At 51.7% G+C, this 19,940-nt stretch overlaps 1 protein-coding gene and 1 long non-coding RNA gene across 2 annotated transcripts in view; one reads left to right on the top strand and one right to left on the bottom strand.

Moving 5' to 3' along the window:
- Positions 1-3,042: 3,042 nt before the first annotated feature.
- LOC132668719 (uncharacterized) lies at positions 3,043-7,060 on the bottom strand. Its single transcript, XR_009605724.3, has 2 exons — positions 6,959-7,060; positions 3,043-3,812 (listed from the first exon to the last, which is right to left on the bottom strand). It is a non-coding gene; the product is annotated as an uncharacterized LOC132668719 (long non-coding RNA).
- A 616-nt stretch (positions 7,061-7,676) lies between these two features.
- Positions 7,677-19,940, top strand: part of KLHL25 (kelch like family member 25) — a 34,498-nt gene continuing 22,234 nt past the window's right edge. The window contains exon 1 of the mRNA XM_060617710.3: positions 7,677-7,847. The gene's annotated coding sequence lies outside the window, so the exon portion shown is untranslated. The remainder of the gene's footprint in view (positions 7,848-19,940) is intronic.

The following is a 19,940-nucleotide window of genomic DNA, read 5'->3' on the forward strand; positions in this document are numbered from 1 at the left end:
CCTCAGAGCCCCATCTCCCTCAGGAACTATTCATCTGGCAGCCTCGTGCCTAGAACATACTGAACGTTTTGAAATCAACATGTCAATGAACAAAGCCTCTGGCCTTTAAACAACTCCTCGGTCTCACTGCCACTCAGCTATGCAGGGACCCATAAGAGCATGGATCTAAATTGCATGGGGCACAGTGTCTATTTTCCCAGAGAAGCTCTTCTGGAGCCAGGCCCAGGAGTCCTGCCCTGCCTGTGCCCCTCACAGCTTTCCTGAATGCCAGGGAGAGGGCCTTGGGGGTGGAGGCCATCCCCTCACAACCAACTGGAGGGGATTTAAGCTTCTGACTTTGTTTTTAAATTCTCTTCTGAGGGGCACCTGGGTGGCTCAGTCTGTTAAGCGTCTGATTCGGTTTCAGCTCAGATCATGATCTTGCGGTTCGTGAGCTTGAGCCCCACGTCAAGCTCTGTGAGGGCAGCACAGAGACTGCTTGGGATTCTCTCTCTCTCCTTGCCTGCCTCCCTCTCTGTCTCTCAAAATAAATAGACTTAAAAATTAAATTCGTTTTTGCTTAGGTGATAGATTCTACGCGCCCCCCTACCCCCCGCGGCAAAAAAAAGAAAAAAGAAAAGAAAAAAGAAAAAAGCAATAGATTCCCACAGCTCAGAACTCAAACCGTCTGACTTTCCTGCGCTGTTTCGACCTCGGTCCCTCAGTGGCCCCACCGCCTGTCCTCACTCAACAGGGACCACTGGGTCCATTCTCTGATCGCCCTCACAGAGCATCTTCATTTACATACACGCCTTTACAAGCGAACTTGCTGATTTTTCCCACTTCGGGCTCCAAAGATAGCACAGTACACACACTGTTTTGCATTTCAACAGTTGTTCATTAACCATTGTTCCATACTGTGTGTTGCCTTCTGGTTTCTGGGAAGCAAGGGAGCAGGGCAGGCCCCAGCCTACATTTCTAAAAGGAGGCGTTTGTTCTGTGATGTTCTCTTATCTTCCTACAGCTCACTCCCACCCCCTGGGTCCAGCTCCCCCACTGCTGGCATCACAGGCTGGGCTCTGGACATCTAAATCTCCTTCCCGGTGTCTCTGCAGGTGCCCCGACCCACAGGCTGAAACTGTCACCCCCTTTGGCCTTACCATACCGCTAGTTTGGACTGTATGGCACAGAAACAGGAGTTTGCTTTTTTTAAATGCTTACTTCTTTTTTCTTTTAATTTTGTTTTTAATGTTTATTTTTGTGAGAGAGAGAGAGAAAGACAGAGCACGAGCGGGGAAGGGGCAGAGACAGAAGGAGACACAGAATCTGAAGCAGGCTCCAGCCTTTAAGCTGTCAGCACAGAGCGTGACGTGGGGCTGAAACTCACGAACCATGAGATCATGACCTGAGCCGAAGTCGGATGCTTACCTGACTGAACCACCCAGGCACCCCTAATGTTTACTTCTTTGAGAGAGAGAGAGAGAGAGAGAAGAGAGAGAGAGAGAGAAAATGCAGGTGCACAGGGGAGGGACAGAGAGAGAGGGAGAGAGAGAATTCCAAGCAGGCATCACAGTGTCAGTGTGGAGCCTGACGTGGGGCTCGAACCCCTGAGCTGTGAGATCATGGCCTGAGCCGAAATCAAGAGTCAGACACTTAACTGACTGAGCCACCCAGGAGCCCCGTGAGTATGCTTTTGCTAGCCAATAAAGGTCTAAGTTATGGCCTTCTGGGTGGTATAGGGAGAGTGCATTTGGGGAAGGGGCTTCATGGGCACCGCTGAAGGGGGACCGCTGCCACGTGGCTGCTGCTTCCTGGGGTGGAGGCAGCCGCCAGGTCCGAAAGGCTGCTTCCTCACGCAGTGCCCACACCGCCACCAGGTGAAGGCAGGACACGGTCTGTTTTCCACAGCTTTTGTTCCTGCCAGACCCAGCCCTGCCCTGCTCCTTTATGCACCCACAGCCGACTCGGTGACTCATCGGTGACCTTGATCCCAGCTGCTCCCCCAGAGAAGCAATCACTGACACCTGGCCCCTCCCTTGGGAACTGAAGCTGACAAAGCCATCCCCAGCCCTGCCCTGGGCAGGCCCCATCTGACCAGGGGTTCCATCTTTAGGGAGCTTGACCCAAAATTGAAGAGCTGGCTGAACGTATCCAACACTGAGATCAGAAACCGCTAGCACGGGGCAGCTGGGTGGCTCAGTCAGTTGAGTGAGTGTCTGACTCTTGAGTTCCACTCAGGTCATGATCTCACAGTTTGTGGGTTCAAACCCCACATCAGGCTCTGTGCAGACAGCGGGGAGCCTGCTTGGGATTCTCTGTCTCCCTCCGTCCCTCCCTCTCTCTCTCTCTCTCTCTGCCTCTCTCTCTGCCAAAAGTAAATAAACTTAAAAAAAATAAAAAGAAACCACTGACTTAATGGTGGCTAACACACTGAAATCATTGAATAAATATTTGTTGAGAGCCCACTATGTGCCACGCACTTTCTAGGTCTGTAAACAGAGCAGCAAGACAAAGTCTTTGCCCTTGTAGAACTTACATTCTTGGAGAGCAGCCAGCCAATTAAATCCCCATACCAAATAAAATGTACAAATGTATGCACGTGTGTATTTATACCGTCGATGTGTGTGGGTCTGTATTGCCCACCAGGAACGTGTGCAGATGAGTGACTTGGGTTTAGCACTTGTTGCCACCACGGAGACCATGCACCATGGTCCAAAGGTGTTAGAAGAGCCTGCCTAGGATCTAGGCTTTGGGTGGGTGGTTTGGCAGAGGGCCCAAGGAAGCGGGGCTTTCTCTGGATTGGGTGCTGTCAGAAAGCAGGGATGAGTCTATTATAGTGTTGCTCAATAAACCCTATCTGAAAAACAGGAGACCAGATCAAGGTCACAGCTGTAATTAATAAACAGTACTTACACAAACTAGGAGAGGTGGATGTTTGGTATTTTGTGACCTGGACAATGCTTACATTTGCTGTGTTCCGACACGATTAGGAAGCAGTCTTGTTTTTTGTCTTGACCTGTCACGGCCAAGAGAAGCCTTGTCTGATGCTGATGTTCTGTGAGATTCTTTTTTTTTCTTAATGTTTACTTTTTGAGAGAGAGAGAGAGACAGAGTGTGAGCGGGGGAGGGGCAGAGAGAGAAGGAGACACAGAAACCAAAGCAGGCTCCAGGCTGTGAGCTCTCAGCACAGAGCCTGAGACGGGGCTCGAACCCACAAACCGCGAGATCATGACCTGAGCCGAAGTCGGACGCTCAACCGACTGAGCCACCCAGGTGTCCCTCTGTGAGATTCTTTATTTTCAGCAGGAGAACATCATGCAATACATGCAGGTCCAGTTTCTAGATGTCAGGACTGCTTCCCACTTTTCTCCCACCCCCCAAAATATATGCATATATAAATATAATTTCAGGCAGAAAAAAGTGCTGTGGAGTAAGGATAGGGATTCCCAGGATGGGGAATGTGGTTACTTTAGAGAGGCGGTCAGGGAGACCTATGTGGTCATGTAACATTTGAGCAGACCTAGAGAAGCAAGGGAGTGTTCCTGTGTGGCCATCGGAGCGGAAGAACTTTCTGGGTAGAGCCAGCCAGCAAAGGCAGAGGCCTCGAAGTATGAATGCGTTTGGCTTGTTTGAGGCCTGGCAAAGGGGTCAGGGATTCTGGAGCAGAGCGGGTGAGGACAGGGGAGTGGATGATGATGTGTGAGAGATGGTCCAGGCCAGATCAGGTCAGGCCAACAGAGGGACTCTGGCCTCAACTCTGAGATGAGAGGATCCTGAGGGAAGGACGACACATCATGTGGTAAGATCCCTCTGGCCGCTGTGTTGAGAACAGACTCTAGAGGCAAGAGGGAAAGGAGGGAGGTGAGCTGGGTGTCTGTTCTGATGACCCGGGGGAAAGACGATGGTGGTTTGGAGCAGTCTGGTGGTAGCGGTGAACTTGGTGAGACCCATTCGCTCAGACATGACAAGGATTAGAGGTCGGTAAGGGAGGGCGGGGCCAAGACTTCATTTGAGCAAAAGACCGAGTTGTTGTAGTGTGAGCCTGACAGTTGGGTTTTCTCTTTTTTTCTCTTTGACCATAAGGGCATAGACTTCAAAGATGGCTATCAGGAATAAATACATGGCCGGCCACACACTGGCTGGAGATCAGACCCAGGCTACCCCCAGCCCCCAACTGAGGCTCCTTTGTTTTGGAAATCTTGTTTGATTTCAATAACTGACCATTTGGGCTACTTACATTTTTTTCTATTCCTGCTCTTGAAATTCCAGCTCTTACGTTTTGAACTTACCAAGAAAGGGTCAGCCCATGAAACCCTAGACCCCAACCCTGAACCCAAGGTGCTGTGTTACTGTGTTATCTCAGTAAACACAGAACTCCAGGCCCATACTCACTTGTGTGCTCTCTCTCTCTCTTTACCTGCAACCTTGCTGTTTGGCCCCAAGGGTGCTGTGTAATTTCCAGGTTTTGTAAGTAATATTATTTTTTCAAAATTTCTGATGGTTGTTGCTGAAGGGTGTCTTGAAATCCTAAGTGCGACAAAGGGCGCCTAGGAGGCTCAGTCAGTTAAGCTTCCGTGTATGGCTCAGGGTCACGATCTCACGGTTGGTGGGTTTGAGGCTCGCACCCCGTATAGGGCTCTGTGCTGACAGCTCGAGGCCTGGAGCCTGCTTAGGATTCTGTGTCTCGCTCTCTCTCTGATCCTCCCCTGCTCATACTCTGTCTCTCTTCTCTCTCTCTCTCAAAAATAAACATTAAAAAAATTTTTTTTATACCCACAACACTCGTCACTGACAGGGAGAACAACATATCTTTTGTAGGGTAGTTCATCAGGGGCTCAGGGGGGTATGTGAGGGAGAGGTGCCCTTAGACATTCAAGCTGAGACATGGAGTAAGCAGTTGGACCTGTGGGCCAGGAGGTATGCAGAATGGGGGGGGGGGGGGGAAGAACAGATCAGGAAGTTGCCAGAGTTTTTGCACACATAAGGCACAGGCCTTAGTGAAATCACCTGGAGTGTGAATATGGGTAGAGAAGAGGTCTTACCTCCCTGCACTCACTTGCTAGGCACCCCAGTATCTGGTCCTCTGGGAAGGGAGTGGGAATCAGCAGAGGAAACTGAAAAGGAACATTCCAGAAGGCAGACGAACCAAGAGTTCAATCATCTATTAACAAATTTGCATTGAATTCTGCACATCATCTGAGAAGTTTTAAGACTTTAGATTCTGAGCCACCAGAACACTGGAAAGACGCCAGAGACAGGAGGAAAAGAAAAAGGTGTGGGCCAGAACTGTTGGTTGACATGGAGAACCCATTCCCTCTTTTCTTTCTTGGTAAAAGACCCCTGACTCTGTTTGGAGAGGCTATACACTCACAAACGTAAATGGAAGTATGTGTGGGACTTCTGCTTAAATGGAGCGGACACAGTTGGGAGGCACATATCTGCTCTTCTACTCTATCCCATGCTGCCTCTGAAATGCGGGTGCTATTGCTGGAGTTCCAGCAGCCATTTTGGAACATGAGGCAACTGGAAAGGAAAATCAAGCATTAAGGGTGGCAGAGTGGAAATATAGCCTATGCACTTGGTAACTGTGGAGTTGCCAACCAGTTCCAGATTACTTAATGTCAGCTTTATTTCGCACGGGCAAGAAACAAACTTCTACCTTTTTAAAATTCATAGTTATTTCTGTCACATGTAGCAAAAGCGAAATCTAACTGATAGGAGATTTGTTCATAGGATTTCAAAATTGTGCAGACGACTTGTAAGAGGAAGCAAGGATTCAGAGATGTCGTGATCCCCACTTTCTCAGAACTCCCTGTGCAGTGGGGTGGGCTAACAGGTCGTAAGTGGTTCATTACAGCACAGGGGTAGGGGCTATGACGGTGGTTATGCCCCAGGGTCTAAAGTGAGGACCGAGCAAAGCAAGCTTCATCTCCTCTTTTCCTCTCAAATCACATCTAAATTCAATAACTCAACACGTGTTCTTGGTCTGGTTTGGTTCCGTTGCCGGCATTTGATTTTAATATATTCCAGTAGCTAATTTAAGCCGTGGAGTTGAAGAGGGGAGAAATGATCACGCAAGCTAGATTTTAGATGCTTGGCACTTATAATCTCTCAGAGAACCTGAATGGAATACTAAGCAATGGTATGAGCTTGCTAAGAATCAATTTTGTATGTGGAGCTTCATCCAACCAACAATTATATAAATACTCCAGCTCCGCAAAATTGGCAGGACGCTAAAACTACAAATGTGATCTGTGCCATTTCTCTAATGCGCCAATTATTTTGATGCCGCCTTTTCCCCCTGGAAGGCACCTGAACAGCACACTTGGCCAACTGCTTACCGCTGGCCAAGACTGCTCTTAAATACCAGAACCCTCTCTCCAGATCTAGGCCAAAGGGAGACACAAAACTATATTGAGCACTTACTAAGTGCCAGGTCTATTACGTCCATTCTCTTACCTAATCTTTACAGCAACCCTGCCATAGGTTCTAGAATCCTTCTTTTGCCAGTAAGAGTTTGACACCCAGAGAGCCTGAGCAATCTGTCTCCAGTCCTCCACAGCTCCTGAGGGGGTAGAACCAGAATCCAAACCCAGATCGGGTTTCCTCCGCTCTCTGTGCACCATGCTGCTTCCCAGACACGCCTCCCCTGCCATCTCACACCCTTTTAAGCCTGGAATCTCTTTTGTCCAGTCTAAGCAGCTTTCTAGGCATGGATTCTTCGTTCCACTTTCCACTAGTTAAAATCCCACCCTCTTGCAAATCTTTTGTGCGCTCCCCTCCCCCTTTATAAACCTTCCTGGCACCTCCCATCCCGGTGACCTCTGCTTCCTGGGAATTCTCCCCGCCCCATAATTGGCTCCTACAACACTTAGGACTTTATAAACTTTACCAGAGCTTTTTGTATCCTTAAGTAACCTACCCTATTATCAATTTTCAGGGGAAGAGAGAAAAGAAAACACATTTATTGCACACTTACCTTGTCATAGAAGTTTGTCTCCTTTCACACCGCAAATGATCCCATTAGGACTTTTTACCTGCCGCGTTACAGATGAAGAAATTGTATACACAGGAACCTGAAGTGGTGGAACGAGATACAAAACCAGAAGTTAAGAAATAGAAATTATAGATCATCTCAGAAACTAGCACATCGCGCAGGCGTCCGGTAAACGTTTGTGCAAGGAATTAATGAATGGATGAATATGTGAATATTTGAAGACTGGCTTACATAAAAAACTTAGCAATGGCAGGAGAGGGAGAGCTGAAGTACCCTGAAAAGTACGTATTCCAAGTACTAATGGGGTTTCGTGGCTGCAGAAAATCCCCAACTTTGAAACAAGCCCAGATCAAAATGAAAGGGTTTCCCTAACACTTTCACAACGAAAAGCGTGGCTCCGCACACCCGGTGCAGAAGAGGCATTTGCAATCCATAAAGTTGCCTCCTTCGGAAAGCTCTAGAACACCGTCGGGTTTTGTCCCCCAACTTCGGCGGCGGGGGCGGGCAGGCGCCTGTGCCTTTAAGAATCTGGTCGAAGTCCTTTTCCTCTCCCCGCCCCGCCCCCTCGCCTTGCCGGCGGGGCCCGGGCGCCCACCCCTTTCTCCCACCGCCGACTGAACTACTGGTTCGGCCGCCCATCCGTCACAGAGGCGCCGCTTCTGATTGGCTTCGCGCCGGGAGGCGGGGCGGGAAGGCCTGAGAAACTAGTTTGTTGGCGGCGCCCGGGTTGTACCGCGGCGGCAGCGCGCTCCGGCTGTGGCGAGACAGGGGAGGGGAGCGGCGGCGGCGGCGGCGGCGGCGGCCGGGGCTGTGGAGCCTCGCGCGGGCGACCAGGAGCCTCTGAGTGCGGCGGGCGGCGGCGCCCCGAGCGGTGAGTGGCGGGGCTGGGCCGGGCTGGGGGCGCCCGCCTCGGGCTGTTCTGGCTGCGCGCCCGGCCGCCGGCTCGACACTTGTCACCTCCCCGCCCCCGACGGGGCCGGAGGGTGCGGGGATTTGTGCGCCTCACCGTCTGAGCTCCCCCCCCACCCCCCGGCCGAGAGAGCCCCCGCGGGGCTGCGCGTCCCGGGAGCAGCCCAGCGCTGCTCGGGTCCCCGGAGCTCCCGGGCCGCCGCAGGGTCTCGGGGACCGGCGGAGTCGGGGACAATGGTGGAGAGAGGGGTGGCCGCAGTCCGCCGCCGCCTCCTCAGCCCCCGCGGCTGCTCCCGCCCCGCGCGTGCCTGGGGACCCTGCGAGGGTATTTGCATAGAGCTCCGGGCGAGGGAATGAATTGTTTTTGCAAATGGATGTAGCGCGCGGGAGCTACAACTCTTTCCCTTGGGAGTGGTTGATTCATTGAGTCCGCAGACTCTCTTTTTAAAAAATTACTATCGATCCTGGAAAGAGGAGGCTGCTCGGCTTTGAGGATGTGAGCGGCCGGGCTCTGCGCCCGGGCCCGGGGAAGTCCCCGCGCACTTGACGCCGAGGGCCAGATGGCCGCCTGCCTCGTGCGGAGCGAGGGCCCGGGGTCGAGCCAGGGGCGGTTGTCCACGCGAGCCAGGACCGGGTCCGGCGCCCCCGGTGCCCTGGGCCGTTCACGTCCCGCCTGACGGGGGTCCCTTCTCTGGGTTTAGAGAGCTGGAGAACAGCGGAGGAATGGTTAAGTCCCACCCACCTGCCCACCGAGGTGGCGCCACCCACGCAGGTCCAGAGCAAGTCTTCTCTAGACAGCTAGCCCGGCTGTCCCCTTGCCTGGCACGGGACCCCATTCGGGCACGCCCCCCACTGCTCCTTTTCTTCCCCTAGTTGCTTGGGAAGCTTTTCCTTTGAGAGATTGGACCCCTCCCCCCGCCCCCAGGGGGCACCTTACACTTTTTTGGTGCTGCTGCTTCAAAGTCCCCAAGGTGCATTATAGCTCTCTTTGAGCAAAGAAAAATCTTTATAGAGATCTGATCAAAGGGATTGGGGTAAAGGCTGTTCCAGGCCCCTGCAGGTTTAATCTGGGCACTCTGGTCCTGCTGACTTCCTCTGAGCAGGAGACAGGCTCCCTGAGCTTTGGCCCTCCCTGGTGAGGCAGGGCAGAGAACACCATGTGTCTGGGCCTCTGGTTTCACTCTGGCCATGTGGCACTGGGGGGAGGAGGCGGGAACCCCCCCCACCCCCCATTCTTATCATGGACTGGGCTGTGGTGCCAGCGATGTGCAGTGACTCCCTTTGGGATCCTGGACCTCAGTCTCCCCCTTCGTAGGTAGGACTGGTGCTCTATGGCCCCCAGTGTGCTGTTCAGTTTCCTAGGGGTTGTTGGTAAAGGCTTGCATTTGGGGGCTGGGGGTGGGGGTGGAGCAGGACACAAGGTCCGCCCCACTGCAGGCAGATTTGGTATCCTTCTGAGACCAGGGGTCCTTAGGTCCCCAAGCTGTGCCTGAGGAGTTTGATGGAGTCAGTCTTCTGGGCCTGGCAGCTCTCTTGGTCTGGAGTCATTCCGTTTGTCAGGAAGTGACTCCAGGGAGGCTCTTAAAAGGAAGGTAGAGAGAAATGGTAGAAACCTTCATCCTGGGGCTCGGGCTGCAGCTGGATTTATGGTTGTGGTGCAGAGAAAGAGGGGCTGTGGGCGAGCTGCACCCCCGGTATCGGAGACAGCCTCTGCAGCCCGATGCCCCTTAATGGCCTCTCAAACCTCTGGGCACCCAGTGTGGGGGAGGAGAGCCGGAAGGAGGGGAAGATTACCCAGGCCTGGGACTTCGTGGTCTGCAGTAAAAGCAGGCTTCTCATCTACCACTGTGATGCGCCAGGGGGTGGGGGCGGGGGTGGGAGTGTTATTCTGTGAGTGGTTTGTTCATTCATTAGTTCATTCTTTTGTTAATTGACGAATGAGTCATTGTTTGAAGGGTCTTGACCCTGTATTCTGGGAGCTTCTAGACCAGGGTGTGTGGGCACGTGGATTGGGACCTGGATACACAGACACACCTAGGTGTGCACAATACCCCAGTGATAAAGGCAGCAAGGGGAGCTGAGGGGCATGGATGGCAAAGCTTTCTGGGGAGATGATGCCTTGACAAAATAAAGATGAGAAAGGCATGACACAGCCCAGATTCCAGGCTCTGGGTGGCCTCCTTCTCCCACCACCCGTGCAACCTCAGGGTAGGTGCAGGTTGAGGTTAGAAGAGTGTGGGTGTGAGGTGATAGAAAGGTTCACCTGAGACCGTGGTGCTTTGGCTTGTGGAGTCAGCAGTCCTGAGAGTCTCTGGGAAGATAGGTGGCTTCTGGATGCAGCCTCTCTGCTCAGGGGGTCCTGGGAATAGCAGCCCCAGGAGCTCCAAAGACCTGCCCATCACCTGAGCCCTAATCCATCTGGACCAGCCTACAGTGCGGCCTGGCCAGGGAGGGGTGAACAGAGCTGGCAGGAGAAAACAGAGTGGCCAGATGCAAATGAATTGGCTGACTGAGATGCCGGTTTTCATCTAAAGTGGTAAATTTCATAATTGAATTGCCTCAGGCAGCCAGAGCCATTGAAGCGTTTTCCCAGCCAGAAAGCACTTAGTTGGGACAGCTGGGGGTGGAGGTGGGGGGGCATATGTGCCTCCACAGCCTTTACTCCTCTCATCCCAGCAGGGCTCCCCCCTTAGCAATCTGGGTCTGTCCCCAGGTGATGCAATCCAGCCCTGGTTCCACAGAAGGTGCCAGCCTCTTTGGAGGACCACCTGGCCCCTGAGCATCACTGCCACTATCCCAGTGGATAGCAGTTAAAGCTGTGACCTGTCACCTTCAGGCACTCGCCTTGCAGGACTGACTCCAGACCCCTCAGCTGTTGGGGTTGAGATGGTGGGAGCCGAGAGAGAGCTCAAAGATGGGAGGGCCTCCTGTTAAGACTCCTCAACACCAGGTCAGGGGAAAGAGCACAGGCTCAGGAACCAGACTTGGGTTCAGATACTGCCTGTGTGTCTGTAATCAGCCATCTCTTGGGCCCCCGGCCACCTCCACCCACCCTCATCCCCTCCCTCTGGAGCCAGTAGACTCTGCTTTATTACTGCTGAACCTTTCCTTCCAAGCCCAGACCATGCCCTTTGGATGAAAAAAGGTAGGCACGTGTGGCTCACCGGCCTGTTTTTAAAAGTGCTGGCTCTGGGGGCGCCTGGGTGGCTCAGTCAGTTAAGCGTCTGACTTCAGCTCAGGTCATGATCTCATGGTTTGTGGGTTCGAGCCCCGCGTCAGGCTCTGTGCTGACAGCTCAGAGCCTGGAGCCTGCTTCGGATTCTGTGTCTCCCTCTCTCTCTGCCCCTCCCCAACTCACACTCTTTCTCTCTCTCAAAAGTAAAAAAACATTAAAAAAAATTTTTTTTTTAAGTGCTGGCTCTGTGATCTGAGAAATCCAGTTTAGTTGGGAAGTTTCACTGTATTTTCTGCAAAAACATAAAAATCTACTCAGATGTTCTTTCTCCCATGGTGGTCTGCACCCTTGGGATGTGTACGGAGTCTGGACCAGGCTCTCTGGGCCACACCTCATTTCAATGTGTGACCAAGGCTCAGGGCCAGCTCCCCCTCTTCACCATCCCACAGTTGGACCTTTCACACCTAGAGCCTGTTGACAGAAAGACCACTTAAGTGGGGTGTCTGGAAGTCCTACTCTGCCTCTCCCTGGCTGTGTGATTTCATGGAGGTCCCCATACCTTTATGGGCCTCAACTTGCTCTTCTCTAAAATGGGTGGATGCTGTTGTGTACAGTGCTTCTATTTAATGTTTTGCTGTAAACTCCCAGAAGTTCTTTCAGCCTCATGAAATTTTATAGGCTTGAGTTATTTGCCTAGCCCTCATGGGCAGGAAGAGATAGGCAGCCAGTAGAGTGCTGAGGAGCAAATGAGAAGTTAGGAGTCTGGGCTTCTAGTTCCAGCTCTGCCTCTGGTGTGTGCTGTGGGGCTCCAGGTAAGTCAGTTTCCCTCTCTGGGTCCTAATTATTCCTCCTGGAGAATGAGAAGGGTATACAGTAGGCAAGCTCCCAGTGTTCTTTCCTTTCTTGGTGAGTGGAAACCAAGTCTGACTCTCCCAGTTTCTCAGGCCTCCCTGGGCTCCCTGCCTCTGCCCACTGGCTAGGAGCCCAGGGCCCAGGTGTGAAGGGCCTACAGGCACTGGTGCCCACAGATGAGGGACTGGTGAAGCCAGAGGACTGGGCCAGAGAAGAACCAAGCTGGGCCCAAAGGAAGGTGGCACGTGGGTGACTTACTTCTCAAGGTTGCTCTGGCTGGTCCCAGGCGGGGAGCCAGGCGGCAGGTGTGGGAGCACTTAGACTGACACCTACCCCACCCCCCAAATCCTGAAATGGATGGGGTAGGACCTCGCCTGCAGGTGTCCCCAGGGCCATTTTGAAGAAGAAAGATAGGCACAGATCTCCCGAGATCAGGAGGGATCAGGAGGGAGCCCAGGGGTGCAGGAGGATCTGAGGCGCCCGACACACTGGGCTTTGCCCAGGAGGTGCCTGCAAGACCTGTGGGATAGCTCCTCCTGCAAGAAGGCAGGCGCTGAGCAGGGCCGTGGGAGAACTGTCTCTTGCCAGAGGGAGGACCACATTAGCCTGGGGTGTCACTTCCCACCCACCTCTATGTGCCAAGAAGAAACCTTGGACCATCAGCTGATCCATCAGGGTAGGATGCAGGCATAGGATGGAAAAACAAGCCTTGCTTATTATCTACCTGTTCCCCTTGGGCCCCCAAGGAGAGGCTGACCACAGATCAATCTAGGGTGAATAGAATTAATTTCCTAATTAAGAGGAGCTTTGCTCACTCAATTCCAGGATGTGCTGCCTGCCAGGTTTGCAGTTGGCCAGGCCAGATTTGTCTGGGCAGGAGTGAGGGCCAAGAGATGCAGGAGTTCTTTTTCTAGAAAGCTGTAGCAATTACATCCAGCATCCAGAGTTCAAGTTCTGCGGCATCCTAGTGGGGCTTGTGAGACCCTGGGCAGCAGGTCCCTTAACCTGTGAATGCCTCTGTTGTTCACAGCTGTGAAAATGCAAAGGAGAAACCCGTACAGCTGCGTTCATGCAACAAGTAGGTGTTTAGCACTTTCTGAATGGCTCATCCTGAACTAGAAACTGGGAAAAAGAAGTGGAGTTCAGAGGATCCCTTCTAGCAAGTTTGGCCCCTGGCATGTGAGGCAGACACGTAGTCAGGTGGTTGTAGCACACTGCTAGGGTGTGAGTGGCATGGCAAGAGCCTGCCTCAGTTTCCCCACTGAGAGGTGAGGAAGTAGACTATTTTTAGCATCCCCATTCCCAGTGTATCCAGTGAGTATTTTTTGCCACCTGTTCTCTACCACGCTCTGGGATGCAGCAGAAAACAGGGCAAGGTCCCCACCATCCTGGAGGCCTTATTCAACCGAGGGAGGCAGACACCACATGGACAAAATAAATACAGCTGCCATTAGGGCTGCTGGAGGTGGGTGGGGAGGAAAAGGTCAAGGTGGGAGCTCAAGGGGGCCTAGAGAAGGCCTCTCTGGGCTGGTGACATTTGAGCCAAGACCTGCAAGACTGGACCGAGGTGCCCATGGGAAGGTCTGCGGAAGGGCCTGCCAGCCAGGGAGCAGGTGAGTGTGTAGGCCGGGAACATCGTGGGCCGCGGAGGGGGATGCAGCCAGAGATAGGCGACAGCCATCACATTCTGGAATCTTCTGATCCCTACGGAGGCTACAGAAAACATGTAAAGTTGTTTGTTTTCTTTCATTTCGGTAATACATCAGTAGATTTCCTTCATAAATGAATAACCCCGTAGGAAAAAAATGCAGCCTGGTGTGGAGGTCCACCTCGTCCTTGGTATCCATCGGTGGTTTGGTGCATACCGTTCTGGTCCCCCTTTTCCTGTACAGATTCTTTGTTTATGTCACTCTGTGTGTGGTGGCACCCCTCCTCATGGCACAGCCACACAAGCCACCATCTTTCATCTTACCCTGTCCCCCGGGAGATGTTAGGTCATGTCTGATATTTTTTTCTTTTTCCCTTCATACAGTCCATGAAGTCTTGTGCGTCCTTGACCGTGCATGTTTCTGATTTTTAATTTTCGTCGTCAAAGCCGAATACCTTTCCCGAAGACTTAGGCACATCACTCGCCCACTGATAGTGTTTGGGAGCCCGGTTGCCCACGTCCTCACCCATACTTGATATTATCCACGTTTTCACTTTTAGCTCATGTGATGGGGGAGGGAATGATGTCATTATTCCTTTAAAACAAGCAAACAAAACAAAAGTGATCCAGTTTATCCAGGCTTTCTCTTTTTGTTTTCATCCATCTTTGTTTTTCCAGAATATCAAGGTTTAGTGATTGCTGGCTCTGCCTGTGCCTGGTCTCCTGACCTCCAGCGAAGCTTCATCTGTGAAATGAGGCCCTTTTAATCCCCATCCTGCCCCAGCCAGGCTGCTGTGCATTGCGCTTGGGAAAACATTCCTGAAAGTTCATTTTATGCTGAAAAGTTCTACAAACATCATGGGGTTTAGCAGTGAGAGCGAAATATCTGAAGCCTAGAACATGTGAGTGAATCTGAGTGTTTCTAAACAGCCAGTGTGTCTAGAGGAAGGGCTGGGGTGGCTTTAGGTGGGACACCTGCCTGGCATCCACCACGTGACCTGAGAGAGAAGTCAGAGGGCTAGCTGAGTAGGTGTGTTCCTCCCTGTCTCACCTGCAGGAATGGAGAAATGAGCCAGGAAGGTAGAGAAAGTTCTCTAGCCTGTCCATAAAAAGACTCAGAAAGGGGCATTGGCCACCACAGGCTGATCCCTGTGTTTACCTGTTGGTGGAGACCGAAGGCTGGGGCCCTTAGAACTTTATTGATTCTATTACTTTGGGGGTCCTGGTCAGTTTTCCTGTAACAGGAGGCTTTAAAACAAGTAAAAGACTGACAAAAGGGCCCTTGCACTTGATTCAGAGACAGAAGGATGGGAAGCTCTGGAGATTGGTAGATGAGGAAAGGAGGAATCTGGGGCCAGGGAGAACCTCACCCATGTGTTTCCTGGGTGGCATTGGGCCCTCAGGGGGCAGGCAACCTGACTGCTGGGATGCTGGTGCCTGGTGGCATTTTAACCAGGCTCTCCTGTCATTCCCTAAGTCAGCTCTAACAGCTCCCCTCCACTTCTTGGGGGACAGCATCCAGGCTGGGCTGAGCCCTGCCGCCTGGGGATGACTCAGACATAAGTCCTGGTGGAGGCTTCTGTTATCCCCACCATCTCGACCTGGTTAAGACAGCTGCAGGGGACAGTGGGCCACAGACAGGAAGGTAGACACACATGGGGGAGGGTAATAAAGAGCAGATGAACAAGGGCACCTTGGAATCCCCAAAGGGCTTTGGTGGAAGGCCTCCCCTCTTTGTACCTTGGCAGCTAGTGAGTAGGAGGAGGAGAGGGTGGGAAGCCTGGCTGCTGGCAACTTTTTACCTTTCTCAGATATCCTCTGATTCTGAGGGTTGGGTTTTTCAGGAAGGGAGTGAGGGGAGCATCTCGGGAGCTGATCTGAGGGTGGTTCACAGGGTCAGGGGCACCAGTGAGCTGCCCTTGCTGGGCCCCCCCACTGCCATCCTGAGCCCAGCTTGTGGGCGTTTCATGGAGCTGGAGTGAGCTCAGACCCCAGGTTTCCTTTCCAGCACCGAGATGGACTGGTATATCGGTGCTGCAGGAAGTTGTAGTTGCTATTTTTACCACTGCAACTAGGACTTTTTACTGGAAGGTACAATTACAAGCAAAATGTCAGGGTTTGGTTGGCCAGCTGAGCCCTGGGAGGCTGCCGCAGGCTGAGGCAGGAACCACGGCATGGTCGGTTGGTGTGTAAAGCAAGACACTTTGCACGTGGACACATACCTCCCCTAGTTGCTGGGAGTGGCTTCCTCTGAACTCTTTGCAGGGTCTGGACTTCTCCTCTCGGCAAAAAAGAGGCCTTTGCTGGGTTTTGCCCAGATAATTGCACCCCATCACCTTATAATTGGCTGGTCGTGGGACTGAAGCTAACCAGCTAAGCCATTCTCTTCCTGACTGCCCTAGAAGCTGAAGTTTTGTTCAGTGAAATTGACAGCCTGATACACGATTCCCGCACTGCTAAGTGCGAGGGGTGGAAATGAGTAAGACAGTCCTGACTCTGAAGCATCACATATGGCAGCAATTAAGGAGACAGAAGGTGCGAATGGTCCCCAAACCCTTTGGACAAGCACCTGGTATGCTTTTCCTCTATGTGCATTATGGCTAAAGGCCAAGCTGGCCTTATATTAGGTTCTCTTGCTGCATAACAACAGATCACCACAAACTTAGTGGCTTAGGCTGTACTTATTTATTAGCTCATAGCTTTGTAGGGCAGAAGCCTAAGCTGGCTGGACTGGGTTTTCTGCTTAGGGTCTTGGACCATAAGTCCAAGGTCAAGGTATTGAGCTCTTACCCTGAGGCCCTGGGGTAGAATCTACTTCCTGGCCATTCAGGTTTTTGGCACAATGGAGTTCCTGGTGGTTGGTTGTAGGACTAACGTCCCCTGTCTTCTCTGGCTGTCAGCTGGATGCTGATCTTGGCTCCTAGAGGCTGCCACGTTTTGTGCCACATGGCCCCCTCCATCTCCAAACCCAAAGTGGGGCATCAGATCCTTTCCTGCTTCAAATCTCTGGCATCCACGTCTGTGATCACCTGGAGAAAACTCTGCCGTAAAGGGCTCCTGTGATTAGGTCAGGCCCACCCCGATAAGCTCTCTGTTTCTAGGTCACCTGATTAGTTAGTAACATCATTAATTATATCTACAGATTCCTCTGCCACATGGGTGACAGAGGCACGCATGCCATGTAGGTCGCAGGAGCAAAGCCAGGGGTGGAGATCAGGGGGCCAGCCATCTTTGCCACAGGGCTCATGCCACCAGGGGCCACACGGACAGTATTAAGAACAGCAGTTCTCATGAGCTGAGTAAATGTTGTGTGCCCTGTTGTGCTAAGCTCTTTACCTGGATTCTCTCCTTTAAAAAAAAAAAAAAAAAAAAAACCTCAATGGTTTTGCGAGAGCAAGAAAGAGAATGACAGAGCGTGAGCGGGGGAGGGGCAGAGAGAGAGAGGGAGACACAGAATCCGAAGCAGGCTCCAGGCTCCGAGCTGTCAGCACAGAGCCCGACGCGGGGCTGGAACCCACAAACTGCAAGATCATGACCTGAGCCGAAGTCGGACGCTTAACCGACTGAGCCACCCAGGCATTCCCCACCCCACCCCCCTTTTTTCTTTTAAACGTTTATTCATTTTTGAGAGACAGAGACAGATGGATTCTCTCCTTTAATCCCAGGATAGTATGTTCACAGAGGGACAGTTCCTTTCACCCCCATTTTCCAGATGAGAAAGCCGAGGATCATGGAATATAAATATCTGGGGTACAGACAGCAATACTGGGCTTTGCAACCAGAGGCTTAGAGCCAGCCTAGCCACCTCATTGGCCTCTCCAGTTTGATTCCTACAATTTATGAGACACCGTCCAGGGCAGGGTTGAGGGCAGGGCAGAGCGCTTTCCCATGTAGCACTTAAAATATTTAAATATGAAAGCTGTCAACCATACTGCAAGTTAATACAGCAGACATCAGGAACATCTCACCTGGGTTTGACAGATGTCTGGACCTTTCTGATTCTTATTCAGTGGGTATCGTGGCTTATCCACTTTCCGTTGAGCAGTATTTATTGAGCATCGCATACATTCTAGGCAGCAGAGATGACACAGAATACTGTCCTGGAGGAGCTGGAAATTAAAATAAGGGCACAACACACAATGACCTGAAGGAGTAAGAGTGCCGGACAAGAAACATCACAATGCTGTAGGAAAGGGTCAACGGGTATCAGAATGTCAGCTGCAGGAAACAAGACAAAAATGTGTATTTACCACGGCCACATCCCTGGTACATAGTACAGGGCCCTGCACATGGTGGGTACTCAGATTACTTGTCCCGTGAATTTGAGCATCCTGTATATGCATTCCCCCTACATATCAGCCAGAGAAAGGCGTGACGGTGACATGAGGTTTCATGGAGGAGTTGAGACTTGGCAGGAGAGCTGGAAAGGCCAGACTGTATCTGCATGAGGCAGGGAGAGGGGCTGGGGTGGGCCACGAAGCTGGAGGGGGAGACAGGCTGGCCAAGGCTTGGATGTCCAACCCTCACTGAAGGTTTTTGAGCAGGAGAGATTGGTGGTCAGGAGCAAAGCATTTGGCCTCAGATTGCTGGGCGTGGGAGAGGCCGGGGCCTCTGGTAGCCCAGCCTGCAGAGGTGAAGGCCTCACCTTATCTCCAGCATAGAACCAGTGACACGATGGACCGGGAAGGAAGATTTAATAGAACTCGGTGGCCAAACGATGTGCTAAAAATGTATATGAGTGAGTCGTGATTTCTGGGCACCCGTGCATTTGGCTATAAATATACACACGTATGTAATTTCAGGAGACCAAGAACTATCAGCTGCAAAGCCCAAGGGCAGCAGCCCATGCGTGGCCCCTGTACTTTGCTATCTGAGGCCCTGCCCAGTACAAGGTGCCCAAATCTGTTATTTTGGGGGAAAAGGAGGGGGTCCTGTGGTAAGAAAAAAGTGGCTGGTAGTGAAGGGAGGAGCAGGGCAGGTGGGGAGGCCAGCCAGCCGTGGGTTAGAGGGCACTGGCCCATGTGACTGCTCCGTGCAAGCAGGCAGGGGACCAAGACCAGCAGGGGCAGGCGATCCAGCTGTCAGTCACCCCCTGCTCTCCGCAGAAATTTTCCTCTGAGTTCTTCCCAAAAAGCATGGCTAATGTGGAGGGTAAGGGAATTCTGCTAACCCGGTGTTCTCAAAGCGTGGTCGGGAGGATCCCGGAGTCTCTTTTTGGGTCCACAAGGTCAAAACTGTTTCCATGGCAATGCCAAAGTGTTACTTGCCTTTTCCACTGATTCAGAGCACATAGCTTAGTGAGCTGATGTTTTCCCAGTGACCATTGCACGGTATTACCGAACAATGTGGAACAGTCCATTCAAAGTGTAGGGTAGACCCAGGAGGTCGGAATGTCACAGAGTACAAAAGTTCACTGACTCAGGCTCAGGTTCCACACCGCAGTGAATCTCTAGGAAACTACCACTTGTCAGGTCTTGGTGTGGTATCCAAGAAGAATATCCTAAATTATCTGAAAAGGCTCTTGCAGTCTCCCTCTTCTAACAACCTGTCCCCGTGAGGCTGGGTTCTCTGCACATTCTTCAGTGGAAATGTTTCACAGCAAACAATGCAGAAGCAGATATGGGGATCCAGTCAGTATTCTCAATTTAAAAAATTTTTTTTAAAAGTTTTTTTTTGAAAATAGATTTATGAAACACAGTTGTTATTTATGTTAACATATAATGGTTTATTGTTTTTTTCTAATTTTTTTTAATTTTTTTTTTTTTAATTTTTTTTTTTCAACTTTTTTTATTTATTTTTGGGACAGAGAGAGACAGAGCATGAACGGGGGAGGGGCAGAGAGAGAGGGAGACACAGAATCGGAAACAGGCTCCAGGCTCCGAGCCATCAGCCCAGAGCCCGACGCGGGGCTCGAACTCACGGACCACGAGATCGTGACCTGGCTGAAGTCGGACGCTTAACCGACTGCGCCACCCAGGCGCCCCTTTAATGTTTATTTTTGAGAGGGGGAGAGATAGAGCATGAGTGGGGGAGGAGCAGAGAGAGGGAGACACAGAATGTGAAGCAGGCTCCAGGCTCCGAGCTGTCAGCACAGAGCCCGACGCGGGACTTGAACTCATGAACTAGGAGATCATGACCTGAGCCGAAGTCAGACGTCGAACCAACCGAGCCACCCAGGCGCCCCTGTTGTTAACTAATACACATTTTAAGTTTTTTCCCAGTTTTAATTTTAAAACATTTAAAATTTAATTTTGATAACTATCAATAGGCAAAACCACATAAAGAAAAGCCCCTTAGGGTCCTCAGTCATTTTTAACTTGTAGAAAGATCCTGAGACCAAACGTTTGAAAGCACTGTGCTGCCCCATGCACCTGTAAACG

This window comes from Panthera onca, chromosome B3 (genome assembly GCF_046562875.1).
Source record: "Panthera onca isolate mPanOnc1 chromosome B3, mPanOnc1 haplotype 2, whole genome shotgun sequence".
Taxonomy (NCBI): Eukaryota; Metazoa; Chordata; class Mammalia; order Carnivora; family Felidae; genus Panthera; species Panthera onca.